General features: G+C 51.7%; 1 protein-coding gene across 1 annotated transcript in view; it reads right to left on the bottom strand.

Moving 5' to 3' along the window:
* The window catches only part of LOC120941723, a 78,337-nt gene extending 68,698 nt beyond the window's left edge, over window positions 1-9,639 (bottom strand). The window contains exon 1 of the mRNA XM_040355344.1: window positions 9,416-9,639. The gene's annotated coding sequence lies outside the window, so the exon portion shown is untranslated. The remainder of the gene's footprint in view (window positions 1-9,415) is intronic.
* Between the last annotated feature and the right edge of the window lie 7,459 nt (window positions 9,640-17,098).

Genomic DNA, 17,098 nt, shown 5'->3' with positions numbered 1-17,098 from the left:
GTGTAAGCTCCTCTGTACACAGACTGATGTGACTGTGGGGGAGGGGACATTAGAGTGTAAGCTCCTCTGGCTCAGTGATCTCTGTACAGCGCTGTGGTATATGTCAGCGATACATAAATGAAATCTTTATAGAATTGTGTTGGAAGTAAATCTCTGGAATGTCGCTAACAATAGCAGTGCCCCCCCCCCTCCCCCAGGGATCGTCAGTCTCTACACACGATCGGATGATGGATCGCTCACAATAGACGTCTCGCAGTCATCAATCAGCGGAGCGGCGCAGTGACATCCCGCGCTCCTCACCGCCATGATGGATGAGATCTCTGCTGACAGATGTCAGGACTGACAAGAATCCGACCCACAATCCTTCACTCCGCAACTCCCCACTTCATCGACTCCACAATCCCCTCCCCCCTCAACACTATTATTATTATACATTTATATGGCTCTGACATATACCGCAGCGCTGTACAGAGAACACTGAGCCAATCACATCAGTCTCTGTACAGAGGAGCTTACACTCTAATGTCCCCTCCCCCCCACAGTCACATCAGTCTCTGTACAGAGGAGCTTACACTCTAATGTCCCCTCCCCCCACATCACATCAGTCTCTGTACAGAGGAGCTTACACTCTAATATCCCCTCCCCCCACAGTCACATCAGTCTCTGTACAGAGGAGCTTACACTCTAATGTCCCCTCCCCCCCACAGTCACATCAGTCTCTGTACAGAGGAGCTTACACTCTAATGTCCCCTCCCCCCCACATCACATCAGTCTCTGTACAGAGGAGCTTACCCTCTAATGTCCCCTCCCCCCCACAGTCACATCAGTCTCTGTACAGAGGAGCTTACACTCTAATATCCCCTCCCCCCCACAGTCACATCAGTCTCTGTACAGAGGAGCTTACACTCTAATGTCCCCTCCCCCCCACAGTCACATCAGTCTCTGTACAGAGGAGCTTACACTCTAATGTCCCCTCCCCCACATCACATCAGTCTCTGTACAGAGGAGCTTACACTCTAATGTCCCCTCCCCCACACATCACATCAGTCTCTGTACAGAGGAGCTTACACTCTAATGTCCCCTCCCCCCACAGTCACATCAGTCTCTGTACAGAGGAGCTTACACTCTAATGTCCCCTCCCCCCCCCAGTCACACATTCTTATTAATTATACAGTGCCTTGAATAAATATTCATACCCCTTGAAATTTACTAAAAAAAAACGTAAATGTATTTTATGTGAGAGACACAAAGTGTCACATAATTGTGAAGTGGAAGGAAAATGATACAAATAAATCTGTGAAAAGTGTGGGGGGGGGGGGAGGTTCACCTTCCAGCAGGACAACGACCCTAAAGTACAGCCAGAGCTACAATGGAATGGTTTAGAGCAAAGCCTATTCATGTGTTAGAATGGCCCAGTCACAGTCCAGACCTAAATCCCATTGAGAATCTGTGGCAAGACTTGAAAATTGCTGATCACAGACGCTCTCCATCCAATCTGACAGAACTTGAGATATTTTACAGAGAAGAAGAATGGAGGAGAAATGTTCCTCTCTAGATGTGCAAAGCTGGTAGAGACACCCCCAAAAAGACTTGTAGAGAAAGGGGGTTCTACAAAGTATTGACTCCGGGGGGCGCCATACAAATGCCCCTCCCCCCCCCACACCTTTCACAGATTTATTTGTATCATTTTCCTTCCACTTCACAATTATGTGACACTTTGTGTCTCTCACATAAAATCCCAATAAAATACATTTATGTTTTTGGGTGTAACATGAGAAAGTGTGGGAGATTTCAAGGGGTATGAATACTTTTTCAAGGCTCTGTAAATTGCAGCATTTGCGGGAGGCGGGGCGTTGGTCATGTGGTGATGGGGAGTTTGTGGCATGTTATTGGTGGTAAAGTGATAGTTGTAAGGTATTGGTGGTAGGGTGTTGTTGGTGGCAAAGTGATGGAGTGTTGAAATGTTGGTGCTGGGGTGTTGGAAGTACGGAGATGGGGCCGGAGTGTTGATGATGGAACATTGCTGATGGAGAGTTAGAGGTGTTGGGACGTTGGTGGTGGAGTGTAGGAGGTGTGGTGTTAAGAGGTCATTTGGGGATGATGGGTTGGTTGGTGGGATGATGTGGTGGGTGGGTTGGTTGGTGGGATGATGTTGTGGGTGGGTTGGTTGGTGGTGGGATGATGTGGTGGGATGATTGGTTGGTGGTGGTGGGATGATGTGGTGGATAGGTTGGTTGGTTGGTTGATTGGTGGTGGTGGTGGGATGATTGGTTGGTGGTGGTGGTGGGATGATGTGGTGGGTGGGTGGGTTGGTTGGTGGTGGTGGGATGATGTGGTGGATGGGTGGGTTGGTGGTGGAGAGTTGGAGGGGGATGGGTTGGTTGGTTGGTTGGTGGTGGGATGATGTGGTGTTGGGGGAATGTTGGTGGTGGAGAGTTGGAGGTGAATTGGTTGGTTGGTGGTGGTGGGATGATGTAGTGTTAGTGGGACGATGTGGTGGATGGGTTGGTGGGATGATCGGTTGGTTTGTTGGTGGGATGATGGGTTGTTGGTGGGATGATGTGGTGTTGATTGGTTGGTGAGTGAGAGTTGGTGGTGAAGTGGTGGGATGATGGGTTGGTTGGTGGGATGATGTGGTGTTGGAGAGTTGCAGGTGGATGGGTTGGTTGGTTGGTGGTGTTGGTGGGATGATGTGGTTGGTTGGTTGGTTGGTGGTGTTGGTGGGATGGGTTGGTTGGTGGTGGAGAGTTGGAGGTGGATGGGTTGGTGGGATGATGTGGTGGATGGGTTGGTTGGTGGTGTTGGTGGGATGATGTGGTGGATGGGTGGGTTGGTTGGTGAGATGATGTGGTGGATGGGTTGGTTGGTGGGGAATGTTGGTGGTGGATGGGTGGGTTGGTTGGATGATGTTGTGGATGGGTTGGTTGGTGGGGGAATGTTGGTGGTGGATGGGTGGGTTGGTTGGTAGGATGATGTTGTGGATGGGTTGGTTGGTGGGGGAATGTTGGTGGTGGATGGGTGGGTTGGTTGGTAGGATGATGTTGTGGATGGGTTGGTTGGTGGGGGAATGTTGGTGGTGGATGGGTGGGTTGGTTGGTAGGATGATGTTGTGGATGGGTTGGTTGGTTGGGGAATGTTGGTGGTGGATGGGTTGGTTGGTTGGATGATGTGGTGGATGGGTTGGTTGGTGGTGTTGGTGGGATGGGTTGGTTGGTGGGGGAATGTTGGTGGGTTGGTTGGTTGGATGATGTGGACGATGGGTGGGTTGGTTGGTGAGATGATGTGGTGGATGGGTGGGTTGGTTGGTGGGATGATGTGGTGGATGGGTTGGTTGGTTGGTGGGATGATGAGGTGGATGGGTTGGTTGGTTGGTTGGTGGGATGATGTGGTGGATGGGTTGGTTGGTGGGATGATGTGGTGGATGGGTTGGTTGGTGGTGTTGGTGGGTGGGGGAATGTTGGTGGTGGTGGTGGGTTGGTTGGATGATGTGGTGGGATGATGTGGTGGATAGGTTGGTTGGTGGTGGTGGGATGATGTGGTGGGTGGGATGATGTGGTGTTGGGGGAATGTTAGTGGTGGAGAGTTGGAGGTGAATTGGTTGGTTGGTGGTGGTGGGATGATGTGGTGGATGGGTTGGTTGGTTGGTGGGTGGGTGAGAGTTGGTGGTAAAGTGGTGGGATGATGGGTTGGTTGGTTGGTGGGATGATGTGGTGTTGGTGGGATGATGTGGTGGATGGGTTGGTTGGGTTGGTTGGTTGGTGGGTGAGAGTTGGTGGTGAAGTGGTGGGATGATGGGTTGGTTGGTTGGTGGGATGATGGGTTGGTTGGTTGGTGGGATGATGTGGTGGATGGGTTGGTTGGTTGGTGGTGAAGTGGTGGGATGATGGGTTGGTTGGTGGGATGATGTGGTGTTGGTGGTGGAGAGTTGCAGGTGGATGGGTTGGTTGGTTGGTGGGATGATGTGGTGGATGGGTGGGTTGGTTGGTGGGGGAATGTTGGTGGTGGAGTGGTGGGTTGGTTGGTTGGTGAGTGGTGGTGGGTTGGTTGGTTGGTGGTGGGATGATGTGGTGTTGGGGGAATGTTGGTGGTGGAGAGGGGTTGGTTGGTTGGTGGGATGATGTGGTGGATGGGTTGGTTGGTGGGATGATGTGGTGGATGGGTTGGTTGGTTGGTGGGATGATGTGGTGTTGGTGGGATGATGTGGTGGATGGGTTGGTTTGTTGGTGGTGGTTGTGGTGGGATGATGTGGTGGATAGGTTGGTTGGTGGTGGGATGATGTGGTGGGTGGGTTGGTTGGTTGGTGGTGGGATGATGTGGTGGGTTGGTTGATGTGGTGGGTGGGATGATGTGGTGGTGGTGGGATGATGTGGTGGATGGGTTGGTTGGTTGGTGGTGGTGGGATGATGTGGTGGATGGGTTGGTTGGTTGGTGGTGGTGGGATGATGTGGTGGATGGGTTGGTTGGTTGGTGGTGGTGGGATGATGTGGTGGATGGGTTGGTTGGTGGTGGTGGTGGGATGATGTGGTGGGTGGGTTGGTTGGTTGGTGGTGGGATGATGTGGTGGATGGGTTGGTTGATGTGGTGGGTGGGATGATGTGGTGGATGGGTTGGTTGGTGGTGGGATGATGTGGTGGATGGGTTGGTTGATGTGGTGGGTGGGATGATGTGGTGGTGGTGGGATGATGTGGTGGATTGGTGGTGGAGAGTTGGAGGGGGATGGGTTGGTTGGTGGTGGGATGATGTGGTGGATGGTGTTGGTTGGTGGTGGGATGATGTGGTGGATGGGTTGGTTGATGTGGTGGGTGGGATGATGTGGTGGTGGTGGTGGGATGATGTGGTGGATTGGTGGTGGAGAGTTGGAGGGGGATGGGTTGGTTGGTTGGTTGGTGGTGGGATGATGTGGTGTTGGGGGAATGTTGGTGGTGGAGAGTTGGAGGTGAATTGGTTGGTTGGTGGTGGTGGGATCATGTGGTGTTAGTGGGACGATGTGGTGGATGGGTTGGTGGTGAAGTGGTGGGAAGATGGGTTGGTTGGTTGGTGGGATGATGGGTTGGTGGGATGATGTGGTGTTGATTGGTTGGTGGGTGAGAGTTGGTGGTGAAGTGGTGGGATGATGGGTTGGTTGGTTGGTGGGATGATGTGGTGTTGGCGAGTTGGTGGTGGAGAGTTGCAGGTGGATGGGTTGGTGGTGGTGTTTGTGGGATGATGTGGTTGGTTGGTTGGTTGGTGGTGTTGGTGGGTTGGTGGGGGAATGTTGGTGGTGGAGAGTTGGAGGTGGATGGGTTGGTGGGATGATGTGGTGGATGGGTTGGTTGGTGGGATGATGTGGTGGATGGGTTGGTTGGTGGGGGAATGTTGGTGGTGGATGGGTTGGTTGGTTGGGGAATGTTGGTGGTGGAGTGGTGGGTTGGTTGGTTGGTGAGTGGTGGTGGGTTGGTTGGTTGGTGGTGGGATGATGTGGTGTTGGGGGAATGTTGGTGGTGGAGAGGGGTTGGTTGGTTGGTGGGATGATGTGGTGGATGGGTTGGTTGGTTGGATGATGTGGTGGATGGATTGGTTGTTGGTGGGATGGGTTGGTTGGTGGGGGAATGTTGGTGGTGGATGGGTTGGTTGGTGGTGTTGGTGGGATGGGTTGGTTGGTGGGATGGTTGGTGGTGTTGGTGTGATGGGTTGGTTGGTGGGATGATGTGGTGGATGGGTTGGGTGGTGGATGGGTTGGTTGGTGGGATGATGTGGTGGATGGGTTGGTTGGTGGGATGATGTGGTGGATGGGTTGGTTGGTGGGGGAATGTTGGCGGTGGGTTGGTTGGTGGGATGATGTGCAACTTTGGTTGGTGGTGGATGGATGGGTTGGTTGGTGGTGTTGGTGGTGGATGGGTTGGTTGGTGGTGTTGGTGGAAGGGTTGGGATGATGTGGTGGGTTGGTTGGTTGGTGGTGGATGCGTGGGATGATGTGGTGGATGGGTTGGTTGGTGGTGGATGCGTGGGATGATGTGGTGGATGGGTTGGTTGGTGGTGGATGCGTGGGATGATGTGGTGGGTGGGTTGGTTGGTTGGTGGTGGATGCGTCGGTTGGTTGGTGAGATGATGTGGTGGATGGGTTGGTTGGTGGGGGAATGTTGGTGGTGGGTTGGTTGGTGGGATGATGTGCAACTTTGGTTGGTGGTGGATGGATGGGTTGGTTGGTGGTGGATGGGTGGGTTGGTGGGGGAATGTTGGTGGTGGATGGGTTGGTTGGTGGATGGGTGGGATGATGTGGTGGGTTGGTTGGTTGGTGGTGGATGCGTAGGTTGGTTGGTGGGATGATGTGGTGGATGGGTTGGTTGGTTGGTTGGTGGTGGATGCGTGGGTTGGTGAGATGATGTGGTGGTGGGATGATGTGGTGGATGGGTTGGTTGGTGGTGGATGGGTTGGTTGGTGAGATAATGTGGTGGATGGGTTGGTTGGTGGTGGGATGATGTGGTGGATGGGTGGGTTGGTGGTGGGATGATGTGGTGGATGGGTTGGTTGGTGGTGGGATGATGTGGTGGATGGGTTGGTTGGTGGTGGGATGATGTGGTGGATGGGTTGGTTGGTGGTGGGATGATGTGGTGGATGGGTTGGTTGGTGGTGGGATGATGTGGTGGATGGGTGGGTTGGTTGGTGGTGGGATGATGTGGTGGATGGGTGGGTTGGTTGGTGGTGGGATGATGTGGTGGATGGGTTGGTTGGTGGTGGGATGATGTGGTGGATGGGTTGGTTGGTGGTGGGATGATGTGGTGGATGGGTGGGTTGGTTGGTGGTGGGATGATGTGGTGGATGGGTTGGTTGGTTGGTGGTGGGATGATGTGGTGGATGGGTTGGTTGGTGGTGGGATGATGTGGTGGATGGGTTGGTTGGTGGTGGGATGATGTGGTGGATGGGTTGGTTGGTTGGTTGGTGGGATGATGTGGTGGGTGGATGGGTTGGTTGGTGGTGGGATGATGTGGTGGATGGGTGGGTTGGTTGGTGGTGGGATGATGTGGTGGATGGGTGGGTTGGTTGGTGGTGGGATGATGTGGTGGATGGGTTGGTTGGTTGGTTGGTGGGATGATGTGGTGGATGGGTTGGTTGGTGGTGGGATGATGTGGTGGATGGGTGGGTTGGTTGGTGGTGGGATGATGTGGTGGATGGGTGGGTTGGTTGGTGGTGGGATGATGTGGTGGATGGGTTGGTTGGTGGTGGGATGATGTGGTGGATGGGTTGGTTGGTGGTGGGATGATGTGGTGGATGGGTTGGTTGGTGGTGGGATGATGTGGTGGATGGGTGGGTTGGTTGGTGGTGGGATGATGTGGTGGATGGGTGGGTTGGTTGGTGGTGGGATGATGTGGTGGATGGGTGGGTTGGTTGGTGGTGGGATGATGTGGTGGATGGGTTGGTTGGTGGTGGGATGATGTGGTGGATGGGTTGGTTGGTTGGTGGGATGATGTGGTGGATGGGTTGGTTGGTTGGTTGGTGGGATGATGTGGTGGATGGGTGGGTTGGTTGGTGGTGGGATGATGTGGTGGATGGGTTGGTTGGTTGGTTGGTGGGATGATGTGGTGGATGGGTTGGTTGGTGGGATGATGTGGTGGATGGGTGGGTTGGTTGGTGGTGGGATGATGTGTGGATGGGTGGGTTGGTTGGTGGTGGGATGATGTGGTGGATGGGTGGGTTGGTTGGTGGGGATGATGTGGTGGATGGGTTGGTTGGTGGTGGGATGATGTGGGATGATGTGGTGGATGGGTTGGTTGGTGGGATGATGTGGTGGATGGGTTGGTTGGTGGTGGGATGATGTGGTGGATGGGTGGGTTGGTTGGTGGTGGGATGATGTGGTGGATGGGTTGGTTGGTGGTGGGATGATGTGGTGGATGGGTGGGTTGGTTGGTGGTGGGATGATGTGGTGGATGGGTTGGTTGGTGGTGGGATGATGTGGTGGATGGGTTGGTTGGTGGTGGGATGATGTGGTGGATGGGTTGGTTGGTGGTGGGATGATGTGGTGGATGGGTGGGTTGGTTGGTGGTGGGATGATGTGGTGGATGGGTTGGTTGGTGGTGGGATGATGTGGTGGATGGGTTGGTTGGTGGTGGGATGATGTGGTGGATGGGTGGGTTGGTTGGTGGTGGGATGATGTGGTGGATGGGTGGGTGGGTTGGTTGGTGGTGTGGATGTGGTGGATGGGTTGGTTGGTGGTGGAGGGGTTGGTTGGTTGGTTGGTGGGATGATGTGGTGGATGGGTTGGTTGGTGGTGGGATGATGTGGTGGATGGGTTGGTTGGTGGTGGGATGATGTGGGATGATGTGGTGGATGGGTTGGTTGGTGGGATGATGTGGTGGATGGGTTGGTTGGTGGTGGGATGATGTGGTGGATGGGTGGGTTGGTTGGTGGTGGGATGATGTGGTGGATGGGTTGGTTGGTGGTGGGATGATGTGGTGGATGGGTGGGTTGGTTGGTGGTGGGATGATGTGGTGGATGGGTTGGTTGGTGGTGGGATGATGTGGTGGATGGGTTGGTTGGTGGTGGGATGATGTGGTGGATGGGTTGGTTGGTGGTGGGATGATGTGGTGGATGGGTGGGTTGGTTGGTGGTGGGATGATGTGGTGGATGGGTTGGTTGGTGGTGGGATGATGTGGTGGATGGGTTGGTTGGTGGTGGGATGATGTGGTGGATGGGTGGGTTGGTTGGTGGTGGGATGATGTGGTGGATGGGTGGGTGGGTTGGTTGGTGGTGGGATGATGTGGTGGATGGGTTGGTTGGTGGTGGGATGATGTGGTGGATGGGTTGGTTGGTGGTGGGATGATGTGGTGGATGGGTGGGTTGGTTGGTGGTGGGATGATGTGGTGGATGGGTTGGTTGGTGGTGGGATGATGTGGTGGATGGGTGGGTTGGTTGGTGGTGGGATGATGTGGTGGATGGGTGGGTTGGTTGGTGGTGGGATGATGTGGTGGATGGGTTGGTTGGTGGTGGGATGATGTGGTGGATGGGTTGGTTGGTTGGTTGGTTGGTGGGGAATGTTGGTGGTGGAGAGTTGGAGGTGTTGGAGTTTAGGTGGAATGATGACGGGGGAGGGATTGGTCAGGTTGTGGGATTAGAGGGGGATGATGGCGATCGTTGGGGGGGGGGGGGGGTGATGAGGATATTTGGGGGGGGGGGGGGTTAGAGATCTGTCAGGTTGGGGGGTGATGAGGAGGACATTTGAAGGGGTAAGGTTGTGGGTAGGGAAATCGGTAAGGTTTGGGGGGGTCACCCCCTGGTGATTGGTGGGGGGCTGACCCGGTTGGTCGGTGATGGGGGAGAAGGAGACCCAGTTGGTCGGTGAGAGGGGGGGGGTGACCCGGTTGGTGACGGGGAAGGGAGAGACCCAGTCGGTCGGTGATGGTGAAGGGGTTGAGGTGACCCGGTCGGTCGGTGGTCTCACCCGTCATGCCTCCTCGGTTGGTTTCTGTGTGGTTGGTCGGGCAGGAAGTGGGCGGGGACACCACCGTTGACACGCCCACCTCCGGGTCCTCCGTCTTCTCCGCTCCGGGTCACTCGCCGTCCGCCGGGAGGAGCGGAGTCTGGAGGGGGCGGGGTCTGGCAGAGACTACATCTCCCGTCACCGCCCGCGGCCCCGCCCCCCGGAAGAGGTGTGTGCGGCGCTGATGTGTGTCCCCCGGGCAGATGTCCGCTCTCCGGGTTCCGGGGTTCATCTCCAGGGACGGGGGGGGGGGGGGGATCGCTGTGTGTCCGGTGCTGTGGGGGGCGGAGACACACACAGAGGCCCCACCCCCTACATACACATTGTTACATTTTTGCATCCTCTATAGAGGAATAGAAGGAAAAGTAACATTTGTGGGGTTGGCCAATCATCTCTCAGTATTCATCCTCCATGTGTTGGGGGCGGGGCAGGGGTGTGTCCTCTGTTTCCAAAACTTCATAATAATACCCCATCATTGGTGTCAGTGGGAGGAATAGTGTCCCATCATTGGTGTCAGTGGGAGGAATAGTGTCCCATCATTGGTGTCAGAGAGAGGAATAGTGTCCCATCATTGGTGTCAGTGGGGGGAATAGTGTCCCATCATTGGGGTCAGTGGGAGGAATAGTGTCCCATCATTGGTGTCAGTGGGAGGAATAGTGTCCCATCATTGGTGTCAGTGAGAGGAATAGTGTCCCATCATTGGTATCAGTGGGAGGAATAGTGTCCCATCATTGGTGTCAGTGAGAGGAATAGTGTCCCATCATTGGTATCAGTGGGAGGAATAGTGTCCCATCATTGGTGTCAGTGGGAGGAATAGTGTCCCATCATTGGTGTCAGTGGGAGGAATAGTGTCCCATCAGTGGGAGGAATAGTGTCCCATCATTGGTGTCAGTGGGAGGAATAGTGTCCCATCATTGGTGTCAGTGGGAGGAATAGTGTCCCATCATTGGTGTCAGTGGGGGGAATAGTGTCCCATCATTGGTGTCAGTGGGAGGAATAGTGTCCCATCATTGGTGTCAGTGGGAGGAATAGTGTCCCATCATTGGTGTCAGTGGAAGGCATAGTGTCCCATCATTGGTGTCAGTGGGAGGAATAGTGTCCCATCAGTGGGAGGAATAGTGTCCCATCATTGGTGTCAGTGAGAGGAATAGTGTCCCATCATTGGTGTCAGTGGGAGGAATAGTGCCCCTTCATTGGTGTCAGTGGGAGGGATAGTGTCCCATCATTGGTGTCAGTGGGGGGAATAGTGTCCCATCATTGGTGTCAGTGAGAGGAATAGTGTCCCATCATTGGTGTCAGTGGGGGGAATAGTGTCCCATCATTGGTGTCAGTGGGGGGAATAGTGTCCCATCATTGGTGTCAGTGGGAGGAATAGTGTCCCATCATTGGTGTCAGTGGGAGGAATAGTGTCCCATCATTGGTGTCAGTGGGAGGAATAGTGTCCCATCATTGGTGTCAGTGGGAGGAATAGTGCCCCTTCATTGGTGTCAGTGGGAGGAATAGTGTCCCATCATTGGTGTCAGTGGGAGGAATAGTGCCCCTTCATTGGTGTCAGTGGGAGGGATAGTGTCCCATCATTGGTGTCAGTGGGGGGAATAGTGTCCCATCATTGGTGTCAGTGGGGGGAATAGTGTCCCATCATTGGTGTCAGAGAGAGGAATAGTGTCCCATCATTGGTGTCAGTGGGAGGAATAGTGCCCCATTATTGGTGTCAGTGGGAGGAATAGTGTCCCATCATTGGTGTCAGTGGGAGGAATAGTGCCCCATTATTGGTGTCAGTGGGAGGAATAGTGTCCCATCATTGGTGTCAGTGGGGGGGAATAGTGTCCCATTATTGGTGTCAGTGGGGGGAATAGTGTCCCATCATTGGTATCAGTGGGAGGAATAGTGTCCCATCATTGGTATCAGTGGGAGGAATAGTGTCCCATCATTGGTGTCAGTGGGAGGAATAGTGCCACATCATTGGTGTCAGTGGGAGGAATAGTGTCCCATCATTGGTATCAGTGGGAGGAATAGTGTCCCATCATTGGTGTCAGTGGGAGGAATAGTGTCCCATCATTGGTGTCAGTGGGAGGAATAGTGTCCCATCATTGGTGTCAGTGGGAGGAATAGTGTCCCATCATTGGTGTCAGTGGGAGGAATAGTGCCACATCATTGGTGTCAGTGGGAGGAATAGTGTCCCATCATTGGTGTCAGTGGGAGGAATAGTGTCCCATCATTGGTGTCAGTGGGAGGAATAGTGTCCCATCATTGGTGTCAGTGGGAGGAATAGTGCCACATCATTGGTGTCAGTGGGAGGAATAGTGTCCCATCATTGGTGTCAGTGGGAGGAATAGTGTCCCATCATTGGTGTCAGTGGGGGGAATAGTGTTCCATCATTGGTATCAGTGGGGGGAATAGTGTCCCATCATTGGTATCAGTGGGAGGAATAGTGTCCCATCATTGGTGTCAGTGGGAGGAATAGTGTCCCATCATTGGTGTCAGTGGGAGGAATAGTGTCCCATCATTGGTGTCAGTGGCAGGAATAGTGTCCCATCATTGGTGTCAGTGGGAGGAATAGTGTCCCATCATTGGTGTCAGTGGGAGGAATAGTGTCCCATCATTGGTGTCAGTGGGAGGAATAGTGTCCCATCATTGGTATCAGTGGGAGGAATAGTGTCCCATCATTGGTTTCAGTGGGAGGAATAGTGTCCCATCGTTGGTGTCAGTGGGAGGAATAGTGTCCCATCGTTGGTGTCAGTGGGAGGAATAGTGTCCCATCATTGGTGTCAGTGGGGGGAATAGTGTCCCATCATTGGTGTCAGTGGGGGGAATAGTGTCCCATCATTGGTGTCAGTGGGAGGAATAGTGTCCCATCATTGGTGTCAGTGGGAGGAATAGTGTCCCATCATTGGTGTCAGTGGGAGGAATAGTGTCCCATCATTGGTGTCAGTGGGAGGAATAGTGTCCCATCATTGGTGTCAGTGGGAGGAATAGTGTCCCATCATTGGTGTCAGTGGGAGGAATAGTGTCCCATCATTGGTGTCAGTGGGAGGAATAGTGTCCCATCATTGGTGTCAGTGGGAGGAATAGTGTCCCATCATTGGTGTCAGTGGGAGGAATAGTGTCCCATCATTGGTGTCAGTGGGAGGAATAGTGTCCCATCATTGGTGTCAGTGGGAGGAATAGTGTCCCATCATTGGTGTCAGTGGGAGGAATAGTGTCCCATCATTGGTGTCAGTGGGAGGAATAGTGTCCCATCATTGGTGTCAGTGGGAGGAATAGTGTCCCATCATTGGTGTCAGTGGGAGGAATAGTGTCCCATCATTGGTGTCAGTGGGAGGAATAGTGTCCCATCATTGGTGTCAGTGGGAGGAATAGTGCCCCATTATTGGTGTCAGTGGGAGGAATAGTGTCCCATCATTGGTGCAACCCTGATGGGGCCCCCTAGTGGCATGGGGCCCTTGGGCAGAGCCTGAGTGCCCGAATGGTCAGTCCGCCCCTGGGCAGGGTCGGTGTCTTTTTTCTCTCAAAATATTGCGTTTGTAAGACTACCCTGTGATATAAAATATTGAAACGACCGCCATTTTATTCTCTAGGGTCTCTGCTAAAATAATATATATGTATGCTTGGGGGGTTCCAAGTAATTTTCTAGCAAAAAATACAGATTTTAACTTGTCAGAAACGTTGGACACCGAGGGGGCGGTTCCCTCCGCACGCAGTCCGGCGCAGGTTTTATTTCTACACCAAAAACGCATGGAAAGGAGGTGATAAGGTTTTCAATGGCAGAGTTCACGCCAGTGCGTGCCGTTCCAGAAACAGAAGTAGAACGTGCCGCATTTTACCTGCACTGGAACGCCGTTAAACGCATCAAAAACGCACTGGAACGCACTTCTTCTTATCTATGGTTAATAAAAAAGAGGAGTGAAAAAAAGCAGCGGACTGCATTAAAAACGCACCAAAAACGCACTGGAACGCACCTAAATGCACCAAAAACATACGGGAAAGCGCCGGAATGCACCAAAAACGCACCGGAATGCACAAAAAATGCATCGGAGCGCTCCTAAACGCACCAAAAACGCACTTGAACATACTTGTCCTTACCTAAGGTTAATTAAAAAGAGGGGTGAAAAAAATCACAGGATTGCATCAACAAAGCTTACCAAAAACGCACTGGAATGCACCAAAAACGCACTGGAATGCACTTGTCCTTATCTAAGGTTAATAAAAAAGAGGGGTGAAAAAAAGCACCGGACTGCATTAAAAACGTACCAAAAATGCATTGGAACGCTCCTAAATGCACAAAAACGCACTGGAACGCACCTAATTGCACCAAAACCGCACAGGAAAAACACCGGAATGCACCAAAAACGCACCAGGAACGCATCGGAATGCACCAAAAACGCACCAGGAACGCATCGGAATGCACCAAAAACGCACCAGGAACGCATCGGAATGCACCAAAAACGCACCAGGAACGCACTGGAATGCACCAAAAACGCACCAGGAACGCATCGGAATGCACCAAAAACGCACCAGGAACGCATCGGAATGCACCAAAAACGCACCAGGAACGCATCGGAATGCACCAAAAACGCACCAGGAACGCATCGGAATGCACCAAAAACGCACCAGGAACGCATCGGAATGCACCAAAAACGCACTTGTCATTATCTAAGGTTAATAAAAAAGAGGTGTGAAAAAAAATCACTGGACTGCATTAAAAACGTACCAAAATGCACCAAAAACATACGGGAAAGCGCCGGAATGCACCAAAAACGCTCTGGAATGCACCGGATTGCACCAAAATGCACCAAAAACGCACTTGAACATACTTGTCCTTACCTAAGGTTAATTAAAAAGAGGGGTGAAAAAAATCACAGGATTGCATCAACAAAACTTACCTGGAACGCACCTAAATGCACAAACGCACTGCAATGCACCAAAAACGCACTGGAATGCACCAAAAACGCACTGGAATGCACTTGTCCTCATCTAAGGTTAATAAAAAAGAGGGGTGAAAAAAAGCACCGGACTGCATTAAAAACGTACCAAAAACGCTCTGGAACGCAGCGGATTGCACCAAAAACGCACTTGAACATACTTGTCCTTACCTAAGGTTAATTTAAAAGAGGTGTGAAAAGAAATCACAGGATCGCATAAAAAGCGTACCAAAAACGCACTGGAATGCACCAAAAACGCACTGGAATGCACCAAAAACGCACTGGAATGCACCAAAAAACGCACTGGAACGCACTTGTCTTCATCTAAGGTTAATAAAAAAAAGGGGTGATAAAAAGCACCGGACTGCATTAAAAACGCACCAAAAACGCACTGGAACGCACCGGAGTTCACCAAAATGCACCAAAAATGCATTGGAACGCTCCTAAATGCACAAAACCGCACTGGAACACACCTAATTGCACCAAAACCGCACAGGAAAAACACCGGAATGCACCAAAAACGCACCAGGAACGCACCGGAATGCACCAAAAACGCACCAGGAACGCATCGGAATGCACCAAAAACGCACCAGGAACGCATCGGAATGCACCAAAAACGCACCAGGAACGCATCGGAATGCACCAAAAACGCACCAGGAACGCACTGGAATGCACCAAAAACGCACCAGGAACGCATCGGAATGCACCAAAAACGCACCAGGAACGCATCGGAATGCACCAAAAACGCACCAGGAACGCATCGGAATGCACCAAAAACGCACCAGGAACGCATCGGAATGCACCAAAAACGCACCAGGAACGCATCGGAATGCACCAAAAACGCACTTGTCATTATCTAAGGTTAATAAAAAAGAGGTGTGAAAAAAAATCACTGGACTGCATTAAAAACGTACCAAAATGCACCAAAAACATACGGGAAAGCGCCGGAATGCACCAAAAACGCTCTGGAATGCACCGGATTGCACCAAAATGCACCAAAAACGCACTTGAACATACTTGTCCTTACCTAAGGTTAATTAAAAAGAGGGGTGAAAAAAATCACAGGATTGCATCAACAAAACTTACCTGGAACGCACCTAAATGCACAAACGCACTGCAATGCACCAAAAACGCACTGGAATGCACCAAAAACGCACTGGAATGCACTTGTCCTCATCTAAGGTTAATAAAAAAGAGGGGTGAAAAAAAGCACCGGACTGCATTAAAAACGTACCAAAAACGCTCTGGAACGCAGCGGATTGCACCAAAAACGCACTTGAACATACTTGTCCTTACCTAAGGTTAATTTAAAAGAGGTGTGAAAAGAAATCACAGGATCGCATAAAAAGCGTACCAAAAACGCACTGGAATGCACCAAAAACGCACTGGAATGCACCAAAAACGCACTGGAATGCACCAAAAAACGCACTGGAACGCACTTGTCTTCATCTAAGGTTAATAAAAAAAAGGGGTGATAAAAAGCACCGGACTGCATTAAAAACGCACCAAAAACGCACTGGAACGCACCGGAGTTCACCAAAATGCACCAAAAATGCATTGGAACGCTCCTAAATGCACAAAAACGCACTGGAACACACCTAATTGCACCAAAACCGCACAGGAAAAACACCGGAATGCACCAAAAACGCACCAGAAACGCACCGGAATGCACCAAAAACGCACCAGGAACGCAACGGAATGCACCAAAAACGCACCAGGAACGCATCGGAATGCACCAAAAACGCACCAGGAACGCATCGGAATGCACCAAAAACGCACTTGTCATTATCTAAGGTTAATAAAAAAGAGGTGTGAAAAAAAATCACTGGACTGCAATAAAACGCACCAAAAACGCACTGGAACGTACCTAAATGCACCAAAAACATACGGGAAAGCGCCGGAATGCACCAAAAACGCTCTGGAATGCACCGGATTGCAGCAAAATGCACCAAAAACGCACTTGAACATACTTGTCCTTACCTAAGGTTAATTTAAAAGAGGTGTGAAAAGAAATCACAGGATCGCATCAAAAGCGTACCAAAAACGCACTGGAATGCACCAAAAACGCACTGGAATGCACCAAAAACGCACTGGAATGCACCAAAAAACGCACTGGAACGCACTTGTCTTCATCTAAGGTTAATAAAAAAAAGGGGTGATAAAAAGCACCGGACTGCATTAAAAACGCACCAAAAACGCACTGGAACGCACCGGAGTTCACCAAAATGCACCAAAAATGCATTGGAACGCTCCTAAATGCACAAAACCGCACTGGAACACACCTAATTGCACCAAAACCGCACAGGAAAAACACCGGAATGCACCAAAAACGCACCAGGAACGCACCGGAATGCACCAAAAAACGCACCAGGAACGCATCGGAATGCACCAAAAACGCACCAGGAACGCATCGGAATGCACCAAAAACGCACCAGGAACGCATCGGAATGCACCAAAAACGCACCAGGAACGCACTGGAATGCACCAAAAACGCACCAGGAACGCATCGGAATGCACCAAAAACGCACCAGGAACGCATCGGAATGCACCAAAAACGCACCAGGAACGCATCGGAATGCACCAAAAACGCACCAGGAACGCATCGGAATGCACCAAAAACGCACCAGGAACGCATCGGAATGCACCAAAAACGCACTTGTCATTATCTAAGGTTAATAAAAAAGAGGTGTGAAAAAAAATCACTGGACTGCATTAAAAACGT

This window comes from Rana temporaria, chromosome 5, assembly GCF_905171775.1.
Source record: "Rana temporaria chromosome 5, aRanTem1.1, whole genome shotgun sequence".
Lineage (NCBI taxonomy): Eukaryota > Metazoa > Chordata > Amphibia > Anura > Ranidae > Rana > Rana temporaria.
Note: the sequence above shows the minus strand (reverse complement) of the source record. Positions and strands in the feature narration are given on the sequence as shown.